The sequence below is a fragment of the Terrapene carolina genome, unplaced genomic scaffold (assembly GCF_002925995.2).
Source record: "Terrapene carolina triunguis isolate 2854851 unplaced genomic scaffold, T_m_triunguis-2.0 Scaffold111, whole genome shotgun sequence".
NCBI lineage: Eukaryota > Metazoa > Chordata > Testudines > Emydidae > Terrapene > Terrapene triunguis.
Window position 1 is genome coordinate 20959191 of NW_020664462.1, and position 24970 is coordinate 20984160.

The window sequence follows — 24970 nt, forward strand, 5'->3', positions numbered from 1 at the left end:
CACACATCTGGACTGCTCATGCTGCTCTGCTACCCAGCTGAGTGGAACAGTTAAAGTGAAATTAACAAAATGTGAAGTGCTATCAAGTTTGTTAATTTCACTCTGCCTCTTCTGCTCCACCCGCACCAACCCTGCTGCTTGCTCTGCCCATTAGCTTGGATGCAGGGAAGGCACACAGAGAAATTAAAGTTTGTTAGTTTCACTTGAAACTGCACCACTAATATGGTGAGAGCGATATGGTAAGACAGCAGGGGCCTGAGAGAAGCAGGGTTGTGAATGTAAATAAGAGGGGACAAGGGATTAGGAAGGAGGAGGGACAAACAAGTCTGGAAAGAGAGTAAACTAGGGAATGAGCTGGGGGGCAAAGAAATCAGCTACAGTATTAAGTGCTGAGGGAATCAGCCAGAGACGAGGAGAGTAATCAAGGGGCAAAAAGAGACAGGAAAAAGAAATAAGATAGAAACAAACTGAAAAGGGCAGGAGCTAAGAGGTAGAGCTACTGCAATAATAATAATTAATTTTATAGGAGAGGACCAAAAACAAAGGGAAAATGCACAATAAAAAAGGAAGAGACAAAATAAATGTCTGTGATGAATGCTTTCGGGAAAAGGTAGTGAGTAATGGAAGAGCCAGTGTGCATGGGAGAAAGAGAAGGGGTGGTGAGAGGGAGGGAAAGAGTAATGAATGGTCAAATGGCTTAAATTAAAAAAAGAACAAACACAGCACTAGACTAGTTTTATTTAAATAGTGTATTATCAGTTTACATGATCTTTGACACTGGGTGAAATACTTAACTAATTTAAAAGAAAATAAAGTTGAGACTGTGGGCAGAACCTGAGCAAGATGGCTTTCTTTCCACTCAATCCCTGTGGGGGATGCTTAGAAAGAAGCAAAAAACAAAGGTTTCAGAGGTTTTAATAGTTTTTTGGTGTGCCTGTTAGTCTGGCATGTATTGGCATTTTTGAAGGGATCTATTTCTTATTTTATTTTCACTATGCCTGGAATAGACTTGAAGCAATTTTTAATTTTAAAGCTAGATTCTTCCGTCCTCCAATACTTACCAAAGGTTAAAAGACGCACTTTGAAATGGCCAAGATAACAAACCATGAAAAATAAGAGTAAATATTCTGCATCTCAGGATTTATTACACAATTATACGGCTTGAGGCATTAGGAAAAACATTGTGAATAGCAGTGATTGTGCATGCTGGTGAGCAGATCTCAAAAAGCCTACCTATTTGACACACCCTGTGTTTGTACAGCATAAAACACAAACTACAACCTTAATGAGTTCTGAACATTATAGGTATGGGCTAAACTATGGGCCACCTTGGTTCCCATTAGCTAGAAAATACCTTTACAAGGGTGAGGGAGTGGAAGAGAGCTTGTTTGTTGCTAGTAGTCCCTATGGAAAGCATAGGCACCAACTTTCTCGGTGCTGGTGGGTGCCTGCGCCCCGCGCCCCTTTCCCCACCCCTGGCCCCGCCCCAACTCCACCCCATCCCCGCCCCTGGCCCCGGCCCCATTCCAACCCCATCCCCAAATCCCTGCCCTAACTCCGCCTCCACCTTGCCCCTATTGGATCCCTTCCCCAAGTCCCCGCCCCATCCCCACCTCTTCTCCCAGCGTTCCCCCTCCTCCCCCCTTCCTCCCTGCCCCGCGAATCAGCTGTTTCGCGGCACAAGTGCTGGGAGGGAAGCGGGAGAAGCAGGAGGAGGCAGAGGCGGAGCAGAGGTGGAGGTGAGCTGAAGCGGGGGGCAGGGCCACGGGGAGCTACCGGTGGGTGCTGAGCACCCACCAATTTTTTTCCATGGGTGCTCCAGCCCTGGAGCACCCATGGAGTCGGCACCTATGATGGAAAGAGAACGGGAAAGCTCTCTATAACTGTAGCTTGGAGAATGGCACCATTCTCTTAGGCTTGTCTGCACTAGGGAAAAGGCCTGTTCTTAACTCAAGTTAACTAACTCAAGATACAATCCTAATGAAGACACAACTCCCCCACAGTTTTTAACTCAGCCTTGTACCTCATGTGAAAACTACAAATTGCCTTGTCTCTATTAGGATTTCACCTTGTATTAACTGACTATAGTAATTAAGAACAAACCTGTTTTTCCTAATGAAGATGAGGCCTTAAGGACTTCATCACCAACCTTTTTCCTGCATTGGCCATGACAGGACATTGGTGTGCATTGTGTCATGTCATGCCCAGGTCGTTGGGGGTCACCTTAAATTAAAACACGATATTCCGTAGATGAATCACATAACTATGAGCTTTGTTAATTATGTCTTCCTTGCATATCTATCCACATAGCACAAACAATAAACTCCCTAAGGATGGCCTGAACATATACTACATTGTGTGTAATGTCTGGGATGGATTCGCCAGGTCACCCCCTTCTTTGGTTGGACTCAGGATACTACACTTCACAGAAAAGAAAAAAAAAAGGAAACAAACAAACACATGGAGGGGGATGTCACCTCTGTAGTAGGTTTGCTTTTCATTGTCTCACTTCCAGGTGCTTGTTGGTAGATACAAAAATACAAAGGCATAAACCAATCATAGCCATACTGACAACTCCCAGTGCCCCAAAACAATTACTACTTATCTCTGCGTATGGCAACACTACAGTGGAAATGTGTGTGTGCTTGTGACAGGTCAGAGAGGCTGAGGCTGGTCACTCCCACGTCAGAATATGCCTTACATTGATTCTTACTAAACACTATCAAAATGTATGCAGTGGTTTTTAACAACCTGGAATTTTTAGCATTCACCTGGATTGAATAAGTGTCACCTAACTCAATCAAAAATACAGTATCTACTTAGAAATACATGCAAAGCTGCAAAAGCTGTGAAACTGTTTTATGAGAGCAGGAAAGGGAGGGGTGAGCACTTTTGGGTGTATTGGTTTTTACTTTGGTCCCCAGAAAAAATCTGAAGAACTACTGTACACAGGAGCAAAAATATATCTCTAAGAATTATACTCTTGTGAGAAAATAAATTAAAAAGTCATTCAATATTCCCCAGTCCTGATCCTTTCCCCAAATCATGTATGAGAAAACTTAGTTGTGAGTGTCGCTGTTCAAGTGTTCTTCTTGACTTCTCTTTCCTTAGAAAGTGTGTCCTCTTTCCTCAGAATGACAGCCAAGCCTGACTTGAAGAAGAGCTCTGTGGAGTTCGAAAGCTTGTCTCTTTCACCAACAAAAGCTGGTCCCATAAGAGATATTACCTCAGCCACCTTATCTCTCTCATATTGTGGGACCGACATGGCTAGAACTACACTGTCTACTAGCTCTCCACCTTGTGCCTGTCTAATGGAGACATTGTGGCTTTTCTCCCTGAGATCATCTGGCATTTTCTCCCTGCTAGCAGGATCTGGCCTCATATTCTGAAAATAAATTGCACCAAGCATTTTGGCTCACGTTGATTTTAATCTCAGCCTCAGTGGATTAGATTAAAATGAAACAGATTTGTGTATCACAAGAAGGGGGACAATGGTTCTCTCTTCTCCTTTTAAAAGGATTGGTTACTGTGCCCTTATAAACCAGAGGTCATTTTAACCCATTAGGCTCCCCACCCTGAATGAGAACACAGTTTGTTTGGGAATATCTTCCTTCTCACCCAACAAACAAGGTAATTAATAAAAAGGAGGCATGTTCCCACTTGAGCTGTGGGATGAGTGTGATGTGTAATCCCTGGAGAGCTTTCAAGTCACCTGTGACACATCTTCGTGTGAAATTCACACAGTCTTTCTCCAGTCTGAGATGGTAAGGATTAGGGTGAAACTCAAACATCAAATTAACATATCATCCTCAACAGTGGGAGAGCTAATATATGTGTATTCTCTAGCATAGTGGCTCTCAACCTTTCCAGACTACAGTACCCCTTTCAGGAGTCTGATTTGTCTTGCGTAGCCCCAAGTTTCACCTCACTTAAAAACTACTTGCTTACAAAATCAAACATAAAAATACAAAAGTGCACACTATTACTGAAAAATTGCTTCCTTTCTCATGTTTACCATATCATTATAAAATAAGTAAATTGGAGTATAAATATTGTACTTACATTTTAGTGTATAGTATATAGAGCAGTATAGACAAGTCATTGTCTGTATGACATTTTAGTTTGTACTAGTGCTTTTTATGTAGCCTGTTGTAAAACTAGGCAAATATCTAGATGAGTTGTTGTACCCCCTGGAAAACATCTGCATACCCTCAGGGGTACATATCCCTGGTTGAGAACCACTGCTCTAGCATAAAGATCTGGATAATCACAAAGGGCTAGTCCAGTATTTCTTAATGACCGGTCCATGGACTGTCACCAGTCCCTGAAAGCTCCCTGACACAGTTTAGGAAGGCAGCAAGTCAGTCTCTGGTATTAAAAAGGTTGATAAACGCAGGGCTAGACCATGTCTGTACTTACAGCCCAGAGTAAGGAGCAGTGCAGAGTCTAAGCTCCCCCTATACACACCCAGAAGGCACTGAGAACAGAGCTATCCTCTACTCTAGCCTTTTATATCTGTACCTCTCTCCTGCTTCACAGTTTGGTGAAAAGGGTAAGGGGGATGTGAGCCTGCCTCCTTCCTACCCCTTGCCTATGGAGTGTCCCTGCCCTTCCCTGAGCTCAAACATTGCAATTCTACATAGCCCTTGCAAAGGCTTTGCAAGGCAGAGAAAGCTCTTTGTTCTCTCCCATGCAAGGGCGAGGCAGCATCTGAGCCCGTTCCTGCTCCCATGTAAGTCAATGGCAAAACTCCCATTCGCTTTAGCAGGAGCAGGCCTAGTAACATTTTATTACAAGAAGTGCAAGTGTGTGGCCCCTGTTTGTTGTACTCACATCATGCATAGTTCTTTTCTGGAGTGGGCGTGCAACTTAACTCTGCTGTAATGGGGTGGCACTTTGGATCAGACTTCTAAAGTTTGTTGTATACAGTCAATAGTCTGAAGTGATCTCAGTTTAGCCTGATGAACATTTTGACTCAAGAGGAAGTGAGACAGAATGACAGACGATCTCAGTTAGTAAAGGGAAAGGATGGAGATTTCATGAGTAACTCTCACTTGAGTTCTGATAAAATTCATCCCTGTGCAATGAGGCCAACATGAGGCCTAAACCATGTAAGTCCTGTATGAGCCCAGTTTTGTTCTGGTCTTTCCACATAAGGTGAATTTTACCCTTTCATGCACATATAATTCAAAATAGTATGAATGTAGCTAGACTACATTATCATCATGCATAGTTTTGCTTTAGATCTTTTTGGAACCGATTATGCCTCCCTCTTTTTCTTTCTTTTTTTTTATCGTAGCCAATTCTGATTTTCTTCTTCCTCACAAATGGAAATTCTAATTAATGTAAAATAGACAGAATTTATCTTGCTGCTGACTCAAATGATGCAGTCTTCTGAAGTTTGAAATATCAAGTCTACCTATGTTATGTGTTGCAACCAGTTTTATGTGTCATTTTTGCAGATAAACAAAAATCAATTTGCATTATCTGATGTTCAGACCTATGCTCATTGCTTTAACTTAGTAAACTTAAATAAATGTTACACAGCTGGAAGACAATCCAGTTATAATAAAATAATTATAAACAACAATGCACAAATATGTTTTTATTCTTTGAGTTAAATGAAATGGAAAAGCTACAGACTGTGGGAACATGCTATTCTATGATAGATGGATAGATAGATTATGTAAAGGCATTGGAACTTTGTTGCTCAATTCAAAATGTTTTCATTTAGCCAGCAAAGGCAAGAGTCAGAATGAAAGGATAATTTCCCTGCTTCTGTTGCTATGAGAAGTCTATATAATTAAACCAACATCCCAAATTATAGATAGATAGATAGATAGATAGATAGAGTATTTGAAGAGTGCCATATATTGTTCATTAACCTGAGGGTTCAATAAAGTTGTTCTGCATGGCAAATGGCTTTTTGTTAGCAGCTGTTAACACCTATCATGTCTCCTGACCCCATCTACAGAAGGGTGGTAGAGCTCAACATCCAGATCCGTGCCAGTATTGTAAAGTCAAGCTTTCAGAAATACAATGGATATGACATTTTCCACAGGAAATTTCTGGGGCTTCTATATTTTCCCTGTTGAGAACATATATTTTATCAAGAATGCATTATACACTGTAGTCTGTTTTTTCTCAGGAGATTCTGCAGATGACAATTTCAAGACTGAAGACAGAATTCCATTCCTTGGCTTGTCTACATCTTAGCCCCTGATGTTCCGCAGAAGATTGCTTGCATTCTACATCTCACCAATCTGTGTCTCACTAACTCATTCCACACTTAAAATGTAATGGAATACTTAGAGACCTAGAAGAAAGCAGCCCTGGACTTTTATTTTCTACTCTGCCACGGACTCATGGAATGTTCTTATACAAGTCACTAAAACTCCCTGTGCTTGAGTTTTTCTATCTGTACAGTGCAATGTTAGGATGCGTTTATAACTAAGGCTATGATTTTGTCACACAGGTCGCACAAATCACAGAATCTTTGACTTCCAGAGACCCCCGTGACTTCAGGCCATGATGGCTGGGAACTGCCGGCTCCCACCTCCACCTGCGGCAGCTGGGCCCCTCGAGCTCTGAGCCACCATTGGTGGAGGGAATACCCTGCAGCTCCTGGCCGCTGGATGCAGCAAGGGTAGCCCCCAGCTCCCAGCCGCCGTGGGTGGTGGGGTACCTGCGAGCTGTGGGTGGCAGGGGACCCTGGAGCCCTGAGCCCCCCTGGGTGGTGGGGGCCATTGGAGCTTCCAGCTAAAGCCCTGCAGCTGCCCAGTGGCTCCCCATTTTGTCATGTATATTTTTAGTAAAACTCAAGGACAGGTCACGGGCTTCCGTGAATTTTTCTTTATTGCCCATTACCTGTCCATGACTTTTACTGAAAATATCCGTGACAAAATCCTAGCCTTATCTATAACGAATGGAAGTTAGTTTGGGCTGGAAAGTTTTGTATAAATGAAATTTATTATTACTACAGCTGGAAAAAGTACATAGAACGGCAACAAAAATGATTAAGGGTATGTGTGACATTATCCAGGGTACAATCTGAACTGTTGAACAGCTGCGTCCCTTCAGTTCTCCGACTGGGGTGCCTTTTACACTGCTTCACTGTGAGAGCCAGGACCAGCTCCAGGGTTTTTGCCGCCCCAAGCCGGAAAAAAAAAAAAAAAAGCCGCGATCACGATCAGCTCTACCGCCGCCGCTTCAGTCTATGGCGGCAATTTGGTGGCTGGTGCTTCGCTCCGAGGGGGAGTGAGGGACCCGCCGCCGAATTGCCGCCGAAGAGCCGGACGTGCCGCCCCAGGAACCTGCTTGCTGGGCTGGTGCCTTGGGCCGGCCCTGGTGAAAGCAACCACTCCTGGTCTACCCACACAGAGGCCCAGCATGTAAATTACTCCCAGCTATGGTACATGAGCGCTACTGTCAGCCACCCTTGAATTACACTTCAGAGCAACACCAGTAAACTCCCAGCTCCAGACATTCCACCAGAAATGTGCATCTTGTACTGCCCAGCCCTCTCCTGGACAATACAATTTCATTTAAAGTCCGTCATTTTATTAATAGAAAATGATATGCACGAATCCTGTTATCTCAAATGTCGTTTCCCAAACACTACAATCACGACACACACTGATTTAGATAACACAATAAAACAAGTTTATTAATTACAAAAAGATAGATTTGAAGTGGTTACAAGCATTGAGGCATAAAAGTCAGAATTGCTTGCCAGTAAATAAGCGGTAAAAAGCAACTAATACGTAACTTAACAAGTTAGAGTGAATTCAAAGCAAAATTGAATTCTCTCACCACATGTTTTATCAGTCTCACTGGCTGAATCTTTCAGTCAGGATCTCTCCCCAGTTCAATGCTGCTTCCTTTGTCCCTCAAGTGTCATAAGTAGAAATGAATGGACACATGATTTGAGGTGTCAGTTCCCAATTCTTTAGTTTTCTTTTTCTTTTAAAATCACCTCCAGCTGAGGTTCAGGATACAGAAGGTCTGGGGGGATGGGAACCTCCAGCTATTTATATGCCAAAATGTAGATTTCTTGCTCACACCCTTTTTTTCTTCTGAAGAACGGCCACTTAACTAGGTGATAGTCCATTTGATTTTGTTGACCCCTGGCTGAGGCATCAGTTTGCCTTTTGTCTTTGAGGAACTGGTTTGTGCCTGCTTTTCTAAACTTGGAACATGTCTCTGTGATGTTATACAGTAGAATCTTATAACTTTACGTACAATGTCACCACACATATTTTATGAGGACAATAATGATCAGTAAATTCTGAGTTTTAAAATGATACCTCACAAGACATACTTTGTATAAAATGTATCATAGTCTTAGGTGAACATAAGGGTACAGACTGTAATAGTGAGGTAATATCTTTTATTGGACCAAGTTCTGTTGGTGAGAGAGACAAGCTTTCGAGGTTACACAGAGCTCTCCTCCAGGTCTGGGAAAATGATAGTGACACTGAGTTAGTTTCCCAGACCTGAAGAAGAACTCTGTGAAAGCTCAAAAGCTTCTCTCTTTCACCAACAGAACTTGGTCCAATAAAAGTTATTACCTCACCCAGCTTGTCTCTTCAGTGTAGGTACGTCATATTTACACCATTTGAGAATTGACTCCTTGTCTTTACTGCCACCTTCTGGTTCTTGTATCTCAGAATGAGACAGCTGCTTCTCCTGTGAAAAATGTATAAGTGAGTTAGAAGGGAAACATTGCTCCACCCAGGTCATAAAAGGGGCCAGTACATTCAACACAAACAATAAGCAAAGGAATTCCCAAATAAGAACAAAATGGATCATATTAAAACTCATTCCAGTAGCTGATGTACCATTTAAATGATTATAATTGTCGTCATCATCATAACTTTTCTTACTATTATTTTTATCCAGTAGTGCCTGGGGCCCCAGTCAGAGATAGGGGCACCATTCTGCTTGATGCATAAGAAAAGGACAGTCCCTGTCCCAAAGAACTTACAATCTAAAGGCTGGATCCAATGCTCATACATATCAATGGAGTCTTTCCATTGACTGTGTTAGAGCAGGACCTTAGTAAGTCCCATTAAAGCCTTACATTGAAGTCTAAAATGGAGCTGAAGTGATGCATAGGGTCGTGTAATGTGTCCTTTGCTGTGGAGGGGAGGTGGGCGTGGGCAACGTTCAGCCAGGATGGCGCATCTTTAAAATTGTTTCCCCACCTGTGAAACTTCTTTCCTCCTATACTTTGCCTGTCTTGTATATATAGATTGTAAGGTCATTGAGGCAGGGACTGTCTCTTACTGTGTCTAAGTATAGTGCCTAGCATGACAGGGAAGTAGACAAAGCTGCTCTTTTATGGTCTCTAGGAGTTATTGTGACACTAATTATACAATAATTAATAATAACTGTCTCAATAAATTATTGCTTTGAATTGGCCCATCTGCACATTTGTCTTTTACAGACATTAAAAATGTTGTTGTCTGTTCTTCAATAAGTTACTTTGTCCATTTCTAATATTTGCCAGACTTGCTTGCACTGTTTATGGAAGGAGAGGGACTGGTATGATATTCCCCTGAACAGAACACAAAGGATATCACAGCAAGTGAATGAGGATCTAATATTGTTTCTTTTGTCCCTGTAGTATCTTCTCTTACTAAGTAGGAAGCCTAGAGGTGATGAAATAATTATCTATTATAACTGCATGTCATAATTTTGGAGCCGGATCTTAGATCCAGTTCCAGAAATGTTCAGTACATGGACATGACCACCAATTATGATCCAGGGCAAGTGATTGGTTTTGGAAGTATGAACAATAAAATGTCCATTTTTAATCTATATGGCAAAGTATATCTGGGTGTTATCCTAAATAATATTTTATACAGATTTTCAGTGATCTCTGAATGCAATTGGACTGCATTCCACAAAATGTGAAGCTAGTCTTTTTCCTCAAGATTAATCTAAAGGTCATGGGACCATTTCCCCCACGTATTTGAATTTAAGTTCTCCTTCTAATCACTCTAAAGCACTGACTCTCTGCCAGCCCTTTTATTTCCCTTATTCTAAAAAGTATATCCTCTAATTCAGTGGGTTCTCTCAAAAGATGTGGTTTGAATTGACGGGATATTGCAAAGCGGCTTAGTTCAAAATATAGACTAGAGAGAAATCTTTTAAGTCAAACATAGTAATGAGTGTTTCAAATAAAATGAATGTTCCCCTTTGGAATAACTGGATCAGATCCAACAGGCCCTCACCTCATGTTTTGCCAGTGTGACAGTTCATTTGGACGGAAGGGGACAATCTAAATATTTAATGCTGAATTACAGAAGAAATCCTATAGAAGGACATTCTTTCATTTTCCTTCGTGAATTAAATGGTGCTCAAACTGTGTTTTTGTAGTAAATCTCCAGTTATGCATATAGTTTTTAAACATAACTGAAGTAACCTCTTGTTAAGCTGGACGTGTCTGTGTTTGGACATTTCAGCTGGTCTGGCAATTGTTGGGATGAGACTCCCTCACTGTCCTGTGTCCTCCCTGTGTGTACCCCGATCCATTCCAGTTGTACTCCAGTGCTTTTCCATACTGCGCCCCTAAACTTTCCTGCTGTTTCCTGGGAAGTTCTCTGCCTGATCTCTGGGCCTTGAAATCTATACATCTATGTATTACCCTAGCCGGTGGGAAATTCAAAGACCTCATTTACATTTTGAACACTTATAAAATGTAAGAGTATTTTGATCCAGGGTTTTGGTTCAGGCTCATCTGTAATAAAATACAATAAAATAATAATAACTAATAATAATTAATGATAAATACACTGTACCATGTCATTACTATGGCTCACAGGCTTGTTAGAATTTTAACACTGAGAACCTAACATCACTGTAGTTTACACTTAACAATAGTTTGAAGATTAAACTGGTACAAAATGAGTATGGGATTTGCCCCTCCCCTTATATATCTCCTAATTTGAAACAAAATTGGCATTTGAAAAGCATTGGGTGTTTCCTCACTATAGAAATCAATAGCTCCAAAGTACTATTTTACAGTACTCTTATTCTTATAAATAAACCCAATAGTTTCAGTGAACAGGCTCTTCCCATTACACAATTACATTTGCTGTTACGGCTTGAGACCCATTGAAAGGGAAATGGATGTTTGTATTCTGTAGGCATTGACACAGTTAACTTCAATAGTGCGCAATCTCTTGAAAGACAAGTGGCTTTCAAACCCTGCTGTGAATCCCGCAGTGACATATCTCAGAAAATTGTTTACTGTTAGTGGGTTCCAAAACATAGAGATTTTCATGAGGACTGACAGATGTTATCATTTTTGGTGACTGCTAAAATAAGTGGACCAATACGTCTCCGTAATCCGAGTCAGAGGACAAGCTCCCTTAGAAAATGAGATTAATGCCCACCCTATTGAGGGGTGTATGTGTGTGCAAGAGGTACAACTTGATGCAGCCAACTTTTCTCTTGTACATTATGCTGTGTGTGGCATTGGTGTCTGTAGTATTTACAAAAATGGAAATTTTAATTTAGTATATTTAATTTTTTACAAAAAGAACTAATATTAATACTGCTTCTGTTCAGCTCTCCCTTTCTGCTCTTACAGTGCCTGAGCCAAAGTCTTTTGAAGTCAGTGACTTCAATGTGCTTTGGATCAGGCCCATATTGCTTTACAGCATGCTACTTGGAATGTGAGGTTAGAAAAACCTGTTGGGCCAGTTTCTTAAAAGGACCTTTACCCAGACTTTTTTGCAAGCAAAGGTAATTTTCATCCTTTAAAATGCAACCACGTTTTTTGTCCCTGCAGTTTACGGCTGGTAGAGCTCCTGAAATACCTGATTTGTGCACACAGTCGCGTCCTTAGCCATTTCTGTAATCAGATTTGTGCCCACATCTAATTGTGGCTGCAAAATTAGGCATGCATGATTTTGGCAGCTGTAAACTGAGCCAGCAAAACAGGATGTTATCCTTTAACAATCTGGTCCTTTGCAGCATGTGATTTAGCTACTTACAAAGGAGTTGTAGCAGGAGGATAATACAGTGTTTGTTGCATCCATGTATGGAATTTGTCACTATAAAACTAAAAGTGGGCCATAAAAGCACAGGGCCAGATCCTGACCCCTGATACATTCTCCTCCCCCCCCCCAAATGTGGCAGCAAACCACTCCATTTTATAATTCCTCCAGCATACAGGAATCCCCTGGGTAGCACACAGCGAGCAGAGAGTATATGTATCCAGTGTAGGAGAGAAGATCTTTTCCTGTGCTGATCCTGTAGAGAAAAGGCACTAGACTAGACCAAGGACAATCTGATTTTGAACCAGTTCCATTGAGTTGAGATGCTGGGGCCTCAGAGGCTACTCCAGCCCCTTCTTGACTTGCGGCAAATAGCAAAGCAGAATTTGGTCCACTAGGTATGTTTCTCTGCACCACACAATATTCTGCAGAGTGCAGATAGTTCAAGTAGTGTAACTGTTTCCAAAGTTACGCTGGCAAGAATCCCATTTATTTCAACTTGAGGATGGATGTCTGTTTTATAAAGAAACAAAAGCAATACCTGTTTGTAATACATATCATTGTCATTCCCTGTTTGCAAGGCCATTGCAAATGATTTGAGAAGAGAAAGGTAGCCGTAAAAGCAGTGTTTTATTTGTGTTTGTCCAAGAAACAGTACAGGGAGTTTGCATGTAAGGCTTAACAATTCACAATTTTTAATTCATGGTATTTGGTACCAAAATTTTTGCCTTTTCAAGCACCCTTCTGCCCTACCTCAAATCCTGATATATTAGTTTTGATTTAATAGCTATTTTCACATAGAAAATATAGGAAAATGTGACTGTTCATTTTTTTGATATGAAAGCAATTTTTGCTTAAAAAATAGGCCTGTTTGTATTCTAATACAGGTCTGTGTTTTCTCAAGAACTGGCCCATTTTAACTAGAAATGAGTAAATTTCATTTACAAGAACACGCCAATAATAAATAAGGGACAGAGAGCTTCAGCTGGTGTTAATCCATTTGGTGTTAATCAGTTTATATCAACTGAGAATCTCTCCCTATAACAGGGATGGCCAAGCTTAGTGAACCTCCGAGTCACATATGACAATCTTCAGAAGTTTGAGAGCTGGTGCATACCTGGCATACGCTCCAGTGGGAGCAGGGCTGAAGCCCCAAACCTCGACAGGCACCTCCCATGGGGCTAAAGCCCTGAGACACTCCTCCCTGTTGGGCAGAAGCCTCTAGTCCCACCACCACACCTCAGGGCAGAAGCCCAGAGCTCCCCCAAACAATCTGGTAGGTGGAGAATGGGGGGCGGGGCTCTGCGTGTCACACTTTAACTGTAAAAGAGCTGCATGCAGCTCACGAGCCACAGGTTGGCCACCCCTGCCCTATAACATCAAAATCATCTTTTCATTTATTATTTGTTTTCTGACTGTAAAAAAAAAAAAGTGGAAACAAATTCCTTTGATTAATATAATCATTTTTTATAAAATAGTATTTCTGTGCATGGTAGTGAAAGAAGAAACACTAATCTATGGGAAAACTTGTTTGAAAAGTTTGTCTGATAGGTCAAATGAGTTAATGTGGAGAATGTGCTTGGTCTTTTCATTTGCACAGGAAAAGGAACTGGAAGCAAAGTACAGTTTTACCAGATGAATCAGGCATGTTGGGGAGGTTGCTGCTGATGTCCCTCCAGTTAATGAGGGGAAATAACGTGTGAACAAGGTAGTATCTCCATTTCTGCATAAATCACCGTAGAGAGCAATGAGCGGCATCTGGCACCATCAGGTCAGTCCATAAACTATTTTAAAAGAGTGGAAGTCAGTTCATCATTACTTTGCCCCTCCCCCCCCCAATATGAATCAGTTTAGCTGAGGCATAATAGTGTTTCTTGAAAAAACTCACCATCACTATAACAGAGCCAAATGCCATTTATAGACCTGCTTTATTTAGTTAGGTTTTATTGTGTTACTTCATTCCAGCATATAGCATTAAATACATTTTAACAATCCCTTAGCTGCAGTTATTTCATGCACCTTTTAAAAGCTCAATGTATACCCAACCTTACCACCTTCCCCTGCATACAGGAACATTCACCTTCCATGACAGTAAACACCAATATAATTATGATTTTTGTCTCCTGTTGCAATTAATAGAGAACATTTTATCTGTTGGAAAAGTCATGTTTTCCAAGAACCCAATTGCCTCTGCTGGATTGGGCTAAGGGACAGAAAATTTCCATGTGGTTTTCTTTGTGCCACTTTCTGCTGAATCATCCTGTTGAGGTTTCGTGGTTTGTCCTGCTGGGGAATAATCTGCAGGGCCAGCCTCCAAACTGGGTGAATCTTGGGGGATCAGCAGAAGGCGTCCATAAGGAACCCTTGTGCCGCTGAGCCAGATCAATGTTCCCAGCAGCCCCATCCCCAGCTATCTAGGCTTTTCTAGGCAGTGATAGCTGTGGGGACCTCCCTTTAAAGCAAGAATCTCCACTGGAGCAACCCGAGCCTTCTCATTTCTGCCCCAGACTACCCACTCTCCAACTTGCCCCATTCACAGATCGCCAGTCTCATGGAACACCCTCCACGTAGTCTGGGGGAAGGGGGTTCACTACCATGGACATGACTGGTCCCACTTGCCACACAGGAGAAATATGACTGCAGTCCTTGAATTGAGAGTTCCCTACATATGCAAATCACAGAAGCATAATTGGACCTTTTGGTTTTTAAGTGTCTTGGTAATTCCTGTCATAATGAAAGGCTTAACGTGGATCTAATCTACCAGAGCTGGTGAGTAATGAATTTTGTCTTTCTGTCTTTTTACAAATTGCCTGTAAACAGTTTAAGATTTTGTGTTCATTTATTTGCAGGGCCGGCCCACAACATTTTGGCACCTGAGGCGGGGAGCTCAAATGAGGCCCCCATACTCCCTTGCTTGGGCCAAAACTTTGAAAGGTCTCAATTCTGCCTTCTTCCTGTTCTACTCCTCTCATGGTACTGCTCTGCTACCTACCCCAATAAAGGAGAACTAACAACTTAATATGCCTTGTTCAAAAATTTTAAGTAACACTTAACTTTCAAATGCCTGAACAGCAAATGTAACTTTTCTTGTCTGCATAGTAAACACTGGCATTTTTATCTGTTTGAATAATCAAAGTGGTACTTTCCATGCGTTCTTGGTTGCAAAGATCTGAACTGCTTTCTGAAGGTCCACAGTCTGGGCCAGCTTATGCTCTATTGAGATGGTTGCAAGGCCAACCAGCCTCTCCTGTGTCATTGTGGAGCATAGATGTGTTTTTATTAACTTCAGCTTGGAGAAGCTGTGTTCTCCACTGGCAACTGTTACAGGAATTGTTAGAAGTATGCGCAAAGCAACAAAAGCATTTGGAAAGAGGGTGATCATCTTATTTGTGCATATATATTCCAGAACAGCCTATGGAGTTGATCCTGCTGAAATGTATCTTGAAAGGGCTTTCAGTTCATCACCTAAATCACTCGCATCAATATCACGCATGTCATCATGTGTCAACCCTGTCTCTAGTGCCCTGCATTGCTGGTGTAGGTCTTCTTCAGGTATAGTGAGGAGTTTTGGAATATCATACAACATCCTAAATATACTGCTGTGTTCCTTGAGCTGCATGAAATGTTCTTCAACTGACTGTATTGCACAATCTAGCACCTGGTTAAAGAATTCAACTTTGAATTATTGTTTTGGGTCTCTTATAGGATTATCCTGTGCCTCCTAATCAAAATGTCTTCTTCTTCAGTGACTCTTGTATTCTTGAATGGGTGGGAAAATAGCTTCAGTGTGAAGTTCCTCTGCCAACTTCTGTGCACTCTTCAGAACGTTTTGAAATCCCTCATCTGACCGGTAAGACTGTAGGTATGACTTTGCTTTGTCCAGTTGTTCCATTGCTCCAGATATATCAAGGTCAACACCTTGGAGTCTCTTGCTTACAACATTTATTTCAAACAGTATGTCATGCCACAATATTAAGCCACACAGAAATTTGAAGTTATGTATGTTTCTGGTGATTCCATTTCCCTCTGCCATTGTTCTCCCATGAACAGTTCCTGTCATAGCATTATCCTCCATAATGGCAACTATGCATCATGTATCTTCCCAATTTGGTGTTTGATAGGCTTTATCGCCTCCACTCGACTTTCCCACTCAGCTATCAGCTCCACAATTTTAAGGAAGTTTCCATTGTTTGGCACATACAGCTGATCTGAAGTGCCATGCAGTGCTAGGTTTTGGGTAGCAAGCATTCTCACAATGGCAATGAGCCTTTTCAGAACATTTTGCCAGTAAAGAGACTCTGATGCAATCTTCTCTTGATGCTGATCATCTATGGTGGCCTTTAACCTTAGTCTCATCTCAAGCTCTTTCCATCAATGGAATGCTCTCTGGTGCTTTGGCATGCCAGATTTCTAGCCAGATTTTTCCAGTCCTTTGTTCCTGTAGAACCCAATGCGGCTGGAACATTAGACTGGAAGAGTTTGCAACAAAAACAGTATGCAGCATTCTGGGTTTTTATGTACATAAGCCATGGCCTCTCTACTTTGTCACCACTGGGGATTTCACGCCAGTAATGTGTTGGATGGAAACTTCTATTTTCATTGTCTTGGGGGAACATGAAGTTTTCACTTGCTGTGGCCCATGCAGTACAAGGAAGTCCCTCAGGCTACTGCTCAAGTGGGTCCACAGTCCTGGATCATCTAGACTTAAGGAACTAAACTCAGCAGCAGCTGTTTCTTGTGCCTCCACCACACTCGTCTCTGATCTACACTTTTCTTCAGGAATGTGCATGGTTACATCCATTTGAGATAGAGATATGGATGCTGCACTCTGACTAACTGGAAGATCAGGCATCTCCTCACCACTCACATCCTCACTGGGGCTGGAAGGCTCACTGTGAACATTTGTGTCTATGTATCTTAGGAGAGCTTCTTCCTGCTTAGATAGAAAAGCTTCCTTTGCTTTATTTCTTTTTCTGAATGCGGCCCCAGAGGGGCGTTTTCTTCTTTCACTCATGACTGCTGTTCTGTGCCAGCTATAGTGGCTCTCAATACTCAATTGAAGGGGACAAATAAGCAGGCTGGTAGCAGGGCCTGAGTGAGAGAAGATATCAGCGTCTTAAGGGCCTAACTGGCTCTTACTACTTCAGTTAACTGCTTGTTCTCCTCAAGTGGGTTCAGGGAAGCAGCAGAAAACAGAAAGCTCCCTGGGAAGCTGGTGTTAATCAGTCCAGGCTCCTGTGGGTGCTAGAGAGGTACATAAGAGGCTCCTCCTCCTCTCTCTCCCTGCAGCTCCTGCTGCTTTCTGTTATTCCCTCTCACTTTTTCTCCTGCCTGCCCGTTATGTCTCTTGTGCCCTCCTTCCTCCAGCACAGCACTCCACCATCTCTGTGCATCTAGAGCAGAGAGAATACATATGCACCAGCAGCAGACACAATTTTCTACACTCTGGGTCCTAGTGGCGCCCTTCCACAGTCTGGCACCTGAGGCAGCTGCCTCAGTTCACCTCATGGTAAGGCCAGCCCTGTTTATTTATTATTCAAAATTATTTCCTCTATTATATCTGCAGCTAAATCTTGGTCTGGAAATCATTCACGAATAGCTGGAGCGCATTCTCTGTTAAACATTCAAGATGTCTTGGTTAATTTTTACAGGACACATAAGTCATAGTATCATCAGAGTTACTGCACTGTGTGTTTCTTGACACACACCCAGACAACCTAAAAAGTGTGTGGCTCCTCTCATATGACAAAGACCCCCAGCATATGATGGTAGATATAACTTAGACTTTCAAAAATAGTTGATAAAATCCCTAACAAGAGGTTTTTCTGGAGAGGTAGAGGTCTGTCACTGTTAGAAACTGATCAAAAGGTAGAAAACAAATAGTAAGTAATAGATGTTCAATTTTCAACATTAAAGGGGGTTAATAGCTGGTTGCTCCTAGTATACATAGTAGGAGTGGTGTTATTTAATGTAATTATCAATGATTTGGATGAGGTGATGAAAATGTTCATAGGACACCATCTAAAGAGAACAGGAGTACTTGTGGCACCTTAGAGACTAACAATTTTATTTAAGCATAAGCTTTCGTGGGCTACAGCCCACTTCTTTGGATGCTGTAGCCCACGAAAGCTTATGCTCAAATAAATTTGTTAGTCTCTAAGGTGCCACAAGTACTCCTGTTCTTTTTGCGGATACAGACTAACACGGCTGCTACTCTGAAACCTGTCATCTAAAGAGAGAACTGTAGAAACTTCAGAAGAAACAAGTAAGGTTAGGAAATTGAGCAACACAGTAGTTTGATGTAGACAAGTAAAAGGAAAGAACTATTTGGACTTCTCACACACGCATTGATGATTTCTAAATTAACTGTAACCAGTCAGGGAAAAGATCTAGAAGACACAATTCAAATAATAAACTGATGATGAGTAGACTGATCTAGTATGGCAGTTCTTATTTTCCAGTATGTTTACCTTCACAATTTTTGAAATGCTGAAGTTTGGAACGTAACATGCTGCTCTGATATAGATCAGTGTTTGCAATGAGTGATGCAAATTCTCAAAACTGTACTTGATTTATGGCTAAACCCTATCATTTCACACACACACACAATTCATGATGAGAGCAATACATGGGCTATTAAATTGTACAGAACAAAATGTATATGAAATTTCATGGGACATTTGCTATGTTCTCACGGCATGAATTCTATAAAAGATTTATTTCACAAAGAACATTCAATGTTGGCAAGTGCCACCACTTTGCTCCTCATCCGTGATCATTTGGTTTTTAGGTACCCTTGGCCAAATAGTATCCCTTAGATCCTCATGTAGGAGTTAGCCTTCAGGTGAAATTTTCTTCCTTATATGCAAAACTGGGGTGACTACTGCCCTGCCGCTAAAAGTTGTGCAGTGTAGCAACTCTTTGTCGGCTCTCCTGCCGACAGAAAACTTCCACCCCCAACGAGTGGCATTTGCGTTATCAGCAGGAGAACCTAAGGCTTTGTCTACACTGGCAATTGAATGACAAAACTTTTGTCTTTCAAAGGTGTTAGCTCCTCTCCTCCCCCCGAAAGACATAAGTTTTGCCGTGACAAGTGCCAATGTAACAGCACGTTGTTGGCAGGAGTGCTGTCCTGCAGACAACGCAAACGCTGCTCATTGGGGGTGGAAGTTTTTTGTTGGCAGGAGAGCTGACAAACAGCGGCTACACTACACGACTTTTAGCACCAGAGCTGTGGCGACACAGCCATGTCGCTAAAAGCTGTGTAGTGTAGACAAAGACTAAAAGGCAAAGATTCTTAAACATCAGCAAAAGATCCCCAGGATTAACCTGGGTTAGCCCTAAAGGGTTCATAGAGCTGGCTTATTTCAGCAGCTCTATCACCATCTGAAATCTAAGACTGAAACTTGTGTGTATGTATGTTTAATTGTTTTAACCTTGTAAATAACTCTGTTAATAAATCCTTAGTTAGTTTACTATAGGATTGGCTACAAATGTCTTTGATGTGAGATCTAAAGTGCAAATTGACCTGGGATAAATGACTGATCCTTTGGGACTAGGAGTAACCTAATATTTTGTGATTTTTAGTGTAAAGTGACCATCTATCACAGAGAGACAAGGCAGGTGAGGCAATAGCTTTTACTGGACCAAGTTGGTCCAATAAAAGATATCACCTCACCTACCTTAGCTCTCTGATATCCTGGGACTGACATGACAACAACAACACTGCATATATCTATCACGGAGTCAAGCTTGCCTGGGTGCCAAGTTAGATCAGAATGTCCAAGGGGACTGTCTGTGACTTCATGTTAAGGGTGTGTAGTGCCTGAGGAGTTTACAGGTGTTAGGTGAAATCTAATTATAGAACTCACAACTGATATGGGGCTTGTGCCCTGCTTCTTAACAGTCTGTCCTGAGCTTGGTATTCTCACTCGTGAGCTATTCCAGACAGCATGACAGCTATCAATTTATTATTTAAGTGATGTTTGGGATTAATTAGTATATTTCACAGGTAATGGTGTAGATGTAACAATGTCTATAGCCTAATCTTAAGGTTAAATCTGCACTAGAGGCTACCCCTAACAGATAATCCCCTACTTTGGGAGACTATTTTGAAGTATTCATTGCAGATTGGAGAAACTCAGTAATTCTGCTTCACGGGGTTTGTGTGAATATATTTCTTCAGTTTTGATCTTCATGTGTTCACAACTTATCCCTGATCCTTAGTGAGTTTCAGTTTTGGGGGTCAGCAAACTCAAGCTCTGAAAGCAAATCTCATCAGGAATCAAGACACTTTACTTGATTTCACATCATATCCAATCCAAACAGCTAATTAAAGGTGTCAGTGCAAGACTGTAAATCAATCCGAGGTCACTGGAAAGCCGGGTTTGCTTGAAGGGGTCATTAACTTGTAAAATCTGACACTGAACTTGGCCTGAGTTTCAAATTAATAATCCACCCCTGAACCCGACTTCTTACATCTTTTCACTTTGTTCTGTGAGCCGATTTCAACACCCTGCTTCTGTGCCTTGTTCTGCCTTCCTATGGCCTGAAGAAGACACTGATTCTAAGAAGCTTGCCTTTTCTTACTTTTACAATGTAAGAAAAGCATGACATTACCGTTTTTGCATTAAAAGCAATTGCCTACCACTTTGTAGTGTTTTCCATTTTACAGCTAGGTTCCTTTGAATGAGGCCTAAGATGATAGAAGTGAGCTAGAGCATGGAACACTAAGGAGAGTTTAGTTTCTTTCCATTTTTTTAAAATGATAGGACCTTGCTACATATTTTTGTGATGTCTGTAGTCTGAAATAAGTTAAGCTACCAGAAAGTTCCCTCCTTTCCTTTATTGCCAACCACAAATGTTGAAAACTTACAAGCCAGTGCCCTCCTCAAGAAAAAAATCATGAGATTTTCATAAAACTCATAATTTTGAGAATCTTTATCATTTGCTTCTGGGTTTTGGCCTCAAGCTGCCCTCACGTCACCTTTTTGAACTTTTCTCTGCAACCATGCATACATCTGCACTGCATTTTAAAATCTGCGGCAGCAAGTCACAGAGCATGGGTCCATAGACTTGGGCTTCTGGGGCTTGCACTATGATGCTAAAAACAGCTATGTAGATGTTGTCACTTGCATTTGAAACCCCCCCCCCTCCCCCATTCCTGGACTTTAGAGCCTGAGCTCCAGCCTAAGCCTGAATGTCTTCACAGCTATTTTCAGTGCTGTAGCGGGGGACCCACGGGCCCGAGTCTGTATATCCAGCCTCTGAAACTCACTGCTGCATGTTTTAAAATATAGTGTATCATACAAGGGCTAGAGATTTAGTGTTTTTTTTTTTGAATGAAAATTGAGATTCCCATGTAATCTCATACCTCCAGAAGCTACGGCTTTAAGAAAAACAGCAAATATTATGAAACTTGTGGTAAAATCATGAGAGTTTACATTCCCAATATTAAAGGCCTGATTCAAAAGCCAATTAGGTCAATGGAAAAATCCGTGGCTGACCTGTGCTAGTCGACCTGGCCTTGGGCTGCGGCAGGGCTGTTTCATTGCTGTGTAGACTTTTGAGCTCGGGCTAGAGCCCAGGCTCTAAGACCCTGCGAGGTGGGAGGGTCCCATACCTCAGGCTCCAGCCTGAGCCCGCAAGTCTACACAGCAATGAAACATCTCCACAGGCCAAGTCCCACAAGCCTGAGTCAGCTGGTACCGGACAGCCACAGGTTTTCTGTGCTGTGTTGACACCCTAAGAGATGTGGGTTTTGGCGTTTACACCCTATTGAGATGCATGGGGCAGTCTATACCTCTCAGAGCTATTTTTTCAGGCCATTTGCAAACTTAGTCAGATATCTCTTAGTTGATTACACCCACTCCATGTTTTCAAGCTTTTCTTTGCTACCATAAGGGCTAGAAACTGAGGCCATGTTGACACTATAAAATTATGACAGGTTTCAGAGTAGCAGCCGTGTTAGTCTGTATCCACAAAAAGAACAGGAGTACTTGTGGCACCTTAGAGACTAACAAATTTATTTGAGCATAAGCTTTGGTGGGCTACGGCCCACTTCTTCAGATGCATAGAATGGAACATATAGTAAGGATATATATATATATATATACATACAGAACATGAAAAGGTGGAAGTAGCCATACCAACTCTAAGATGCTAATTAATTAAGATGAGCTATTATCAGCAGGAGAAAAAAAACTTTTGTAGTGATACTCAAGAATGGCCCATTTCAGACAGTTGACAAGAGGTGTGAGGATACTTAACATGGGGAAATAGATTCAATCTGTGTAATGACTCAGCCATTCCCAGTCTCTATTCAAGCCTAAATGAATGGTATCTAGTTTGCATATTAATTCCATTAAATCTTTTCATGTTCTGTATGTATATATATCTCCTTACTATATGTTCCATTCTATGCATCTGAAGAAGTGGGCTGTAGCCCACGAAAGCTTATGCTCAAATAAATTTGTTAGTCTCTAAGGTGCCACAAGTACTCCTGTTCTTTTTATAAAATTATGTTGACCTAACTTATATCGCACCTCAATTATTATATAGCTGGTGTGTGTACACACTTGGCTTCTTGTGTTGGTGGTGTGAGTCCTCACCAGGAATGCCTCTATCGATTGTACTGTCAGTGTGGGGCATTGTGGGATGCGTCCTGGAGGCCAGTACCAGTCAACATAAGCAATGCAGTGTCTACAGTGACACTGTATTGACCTGATTATATCGACCATGACTCTACGCCAGTCAGGGAGATAGTGTTACTAAATCGGTGCAGAGAAGCACTTATGTCAGCGGGAGCTAAATTTAAGTGAAGACACTTCCACAGGTAGGTCAACAGAAGGCAGCTTACATCAACCTAACCATGTAGTATAGACCAGGCCTTAGGGTGTTTTAAATGAAAGATGAGATTCTCTCAAAATTATGTCTTTGGGAGCTAGGACTTGACGAAAAATACGGAATATCATTATGTTCATGGAAGCTAGGGCCATGTGTCTCTAGCACCTAAACCTTAATCCAGGTCTGGTAAATATTAAAAATGAATAGCAGTCCTTCCTTTTCCTATTATAATTGAACGCTAACTTCTACATCACTAGTAAATATGGTTTGAAATGAGGCTGCTATTGCCCTGTTACTTGAGGGGCAGATCTACACTGGATGCTCTGGTGTGGATTAAATCCACTAGGCCATGTGGATCCTGCTGGTGTTTATTAGTATTGTTTGAAATGGGACTACATTAATGGCACACTAAGGAACTTTTAGTGCATGCAAGCAGGGACCACATGGCCTAGTTAGTGCGTAACACACTAGTGCACGCTAAAATTCACACCCCTCTGTGTGGACTTATTCACCATGTAGACAGGTTTCACTCCCCCTGGTTTGGAACTCTGCTCTGGAAACCACAAAGTCTCACCTTTCGCATTATATGAACTCTTTGGTTCTTCATCCTGAGCATTCTTTAGTCCAGGTGGACCTGGGCACTCATTTATCCAGTTGCTGCACAACACAAAGAAACTCCTCAACCAGATCCAACCAGATCTGTTAGAGTTGGCCAGTCTGGGATTCTCCATCCAACCAAGAGTATTCAGATGATCAGGTTGGCTCTTCAACATCAGCCAGCTGATGTTAGAAACTATGAAGTCCCTTTGCCTTTAATGTTTTCTTTTCCAGGACACTTTACATTATATATTCATATTTCAGTAGTCCAGTAACCTCTATTGTCACCTCTTCAGGACCTCTTCAGTACTTCTGTCATAGAGGCTTGCCTGCTTACCTATGTCTAAAATTGTATTTAGAGAGATAATCAGCAAACAGTTTATTAGGATGAATACATTATGCCTGTTAGAATGAATACACAGTGAGCACAGAACTCAGCACAGCTCCTACGGTCAACACTTTTTCACCTACTCATGTAGCAGCTGCTGCATATTGGCATTGCACTTCCATGAGGGGGAGAGGGAGATATTGAAAGTTTCAAAGCTGGCCTTGTTGGGCATTACAACAGCAACTACAATAGGCAACGACTTAATGGGGAAAGAATTATATAATAGGAGTTAGGATTTGAGCTGACCTCTGTAGAATTTTTCCTTATACCATGAGGTTCAGTATTTGTCCTAGAGAGGGGGTATATATTTACAGATTGTATGGTCATGGAAGCAAATAGCTAAGAAATGTTTAATAGATTTGACATGCTGCATATCACCATAATATTGATCCCTGTTTACCTAGGGAATTTTTCTATGTTTTTCAGTAAAGCTATGGACTTCTTAACCTCAAAATTGTGTGCAGCCATCAATTGCCAGAGGGATTTTTGAAGCAAAGTGACAATTATGAATGAGATAAGAAAAGAAAACATTTGAAGAGACTTGTTAATGCATCACTTGAGGGTAAAAGAGGCATAACACAGAATAGAAAAGAAGCACCTAATTTCCTAGCATTGTTATTGTTGTACATTGCTTACAGGTACAATATTTACATGGATTGCTTTGAGTGTGTCCCTGCGAAACCCTGCCTACTGGGAACTGGTTGTTTGGTTGCCATGACATTGAAGACTGGTTGCCTGCTATCTGTCTGAAGTGTAGCTGATCAGCCCCAGCATTAGGAAGTTGCCCTGTACTACTTTAGAAGACTGATGTATTTTGTATTTATGTTGAAATCCTTAGAAAAGTCACTTAACCTTTCCCTTAGAGTTTTGGACTGTGCCCCCCATTGATTGCTATTGTAAAGAGGGACGCTCACTCATTTTAACAATACTGCACCAAAATCAACTCTACTGAGTTATACCAGGATTAATTTGGTCCACTTTGTTCTTTTGGGGACAGATTTTAATGCCATTTCTCATATTGAAGGTACCTTATTCCACAAGTAGACCTCTTAATTTCAATTGGACTACTCACAAAGTAAATAGCAGAAATATGCTTTAGTTGATAAGACACTGGACTTGGACTCTGGTTCCA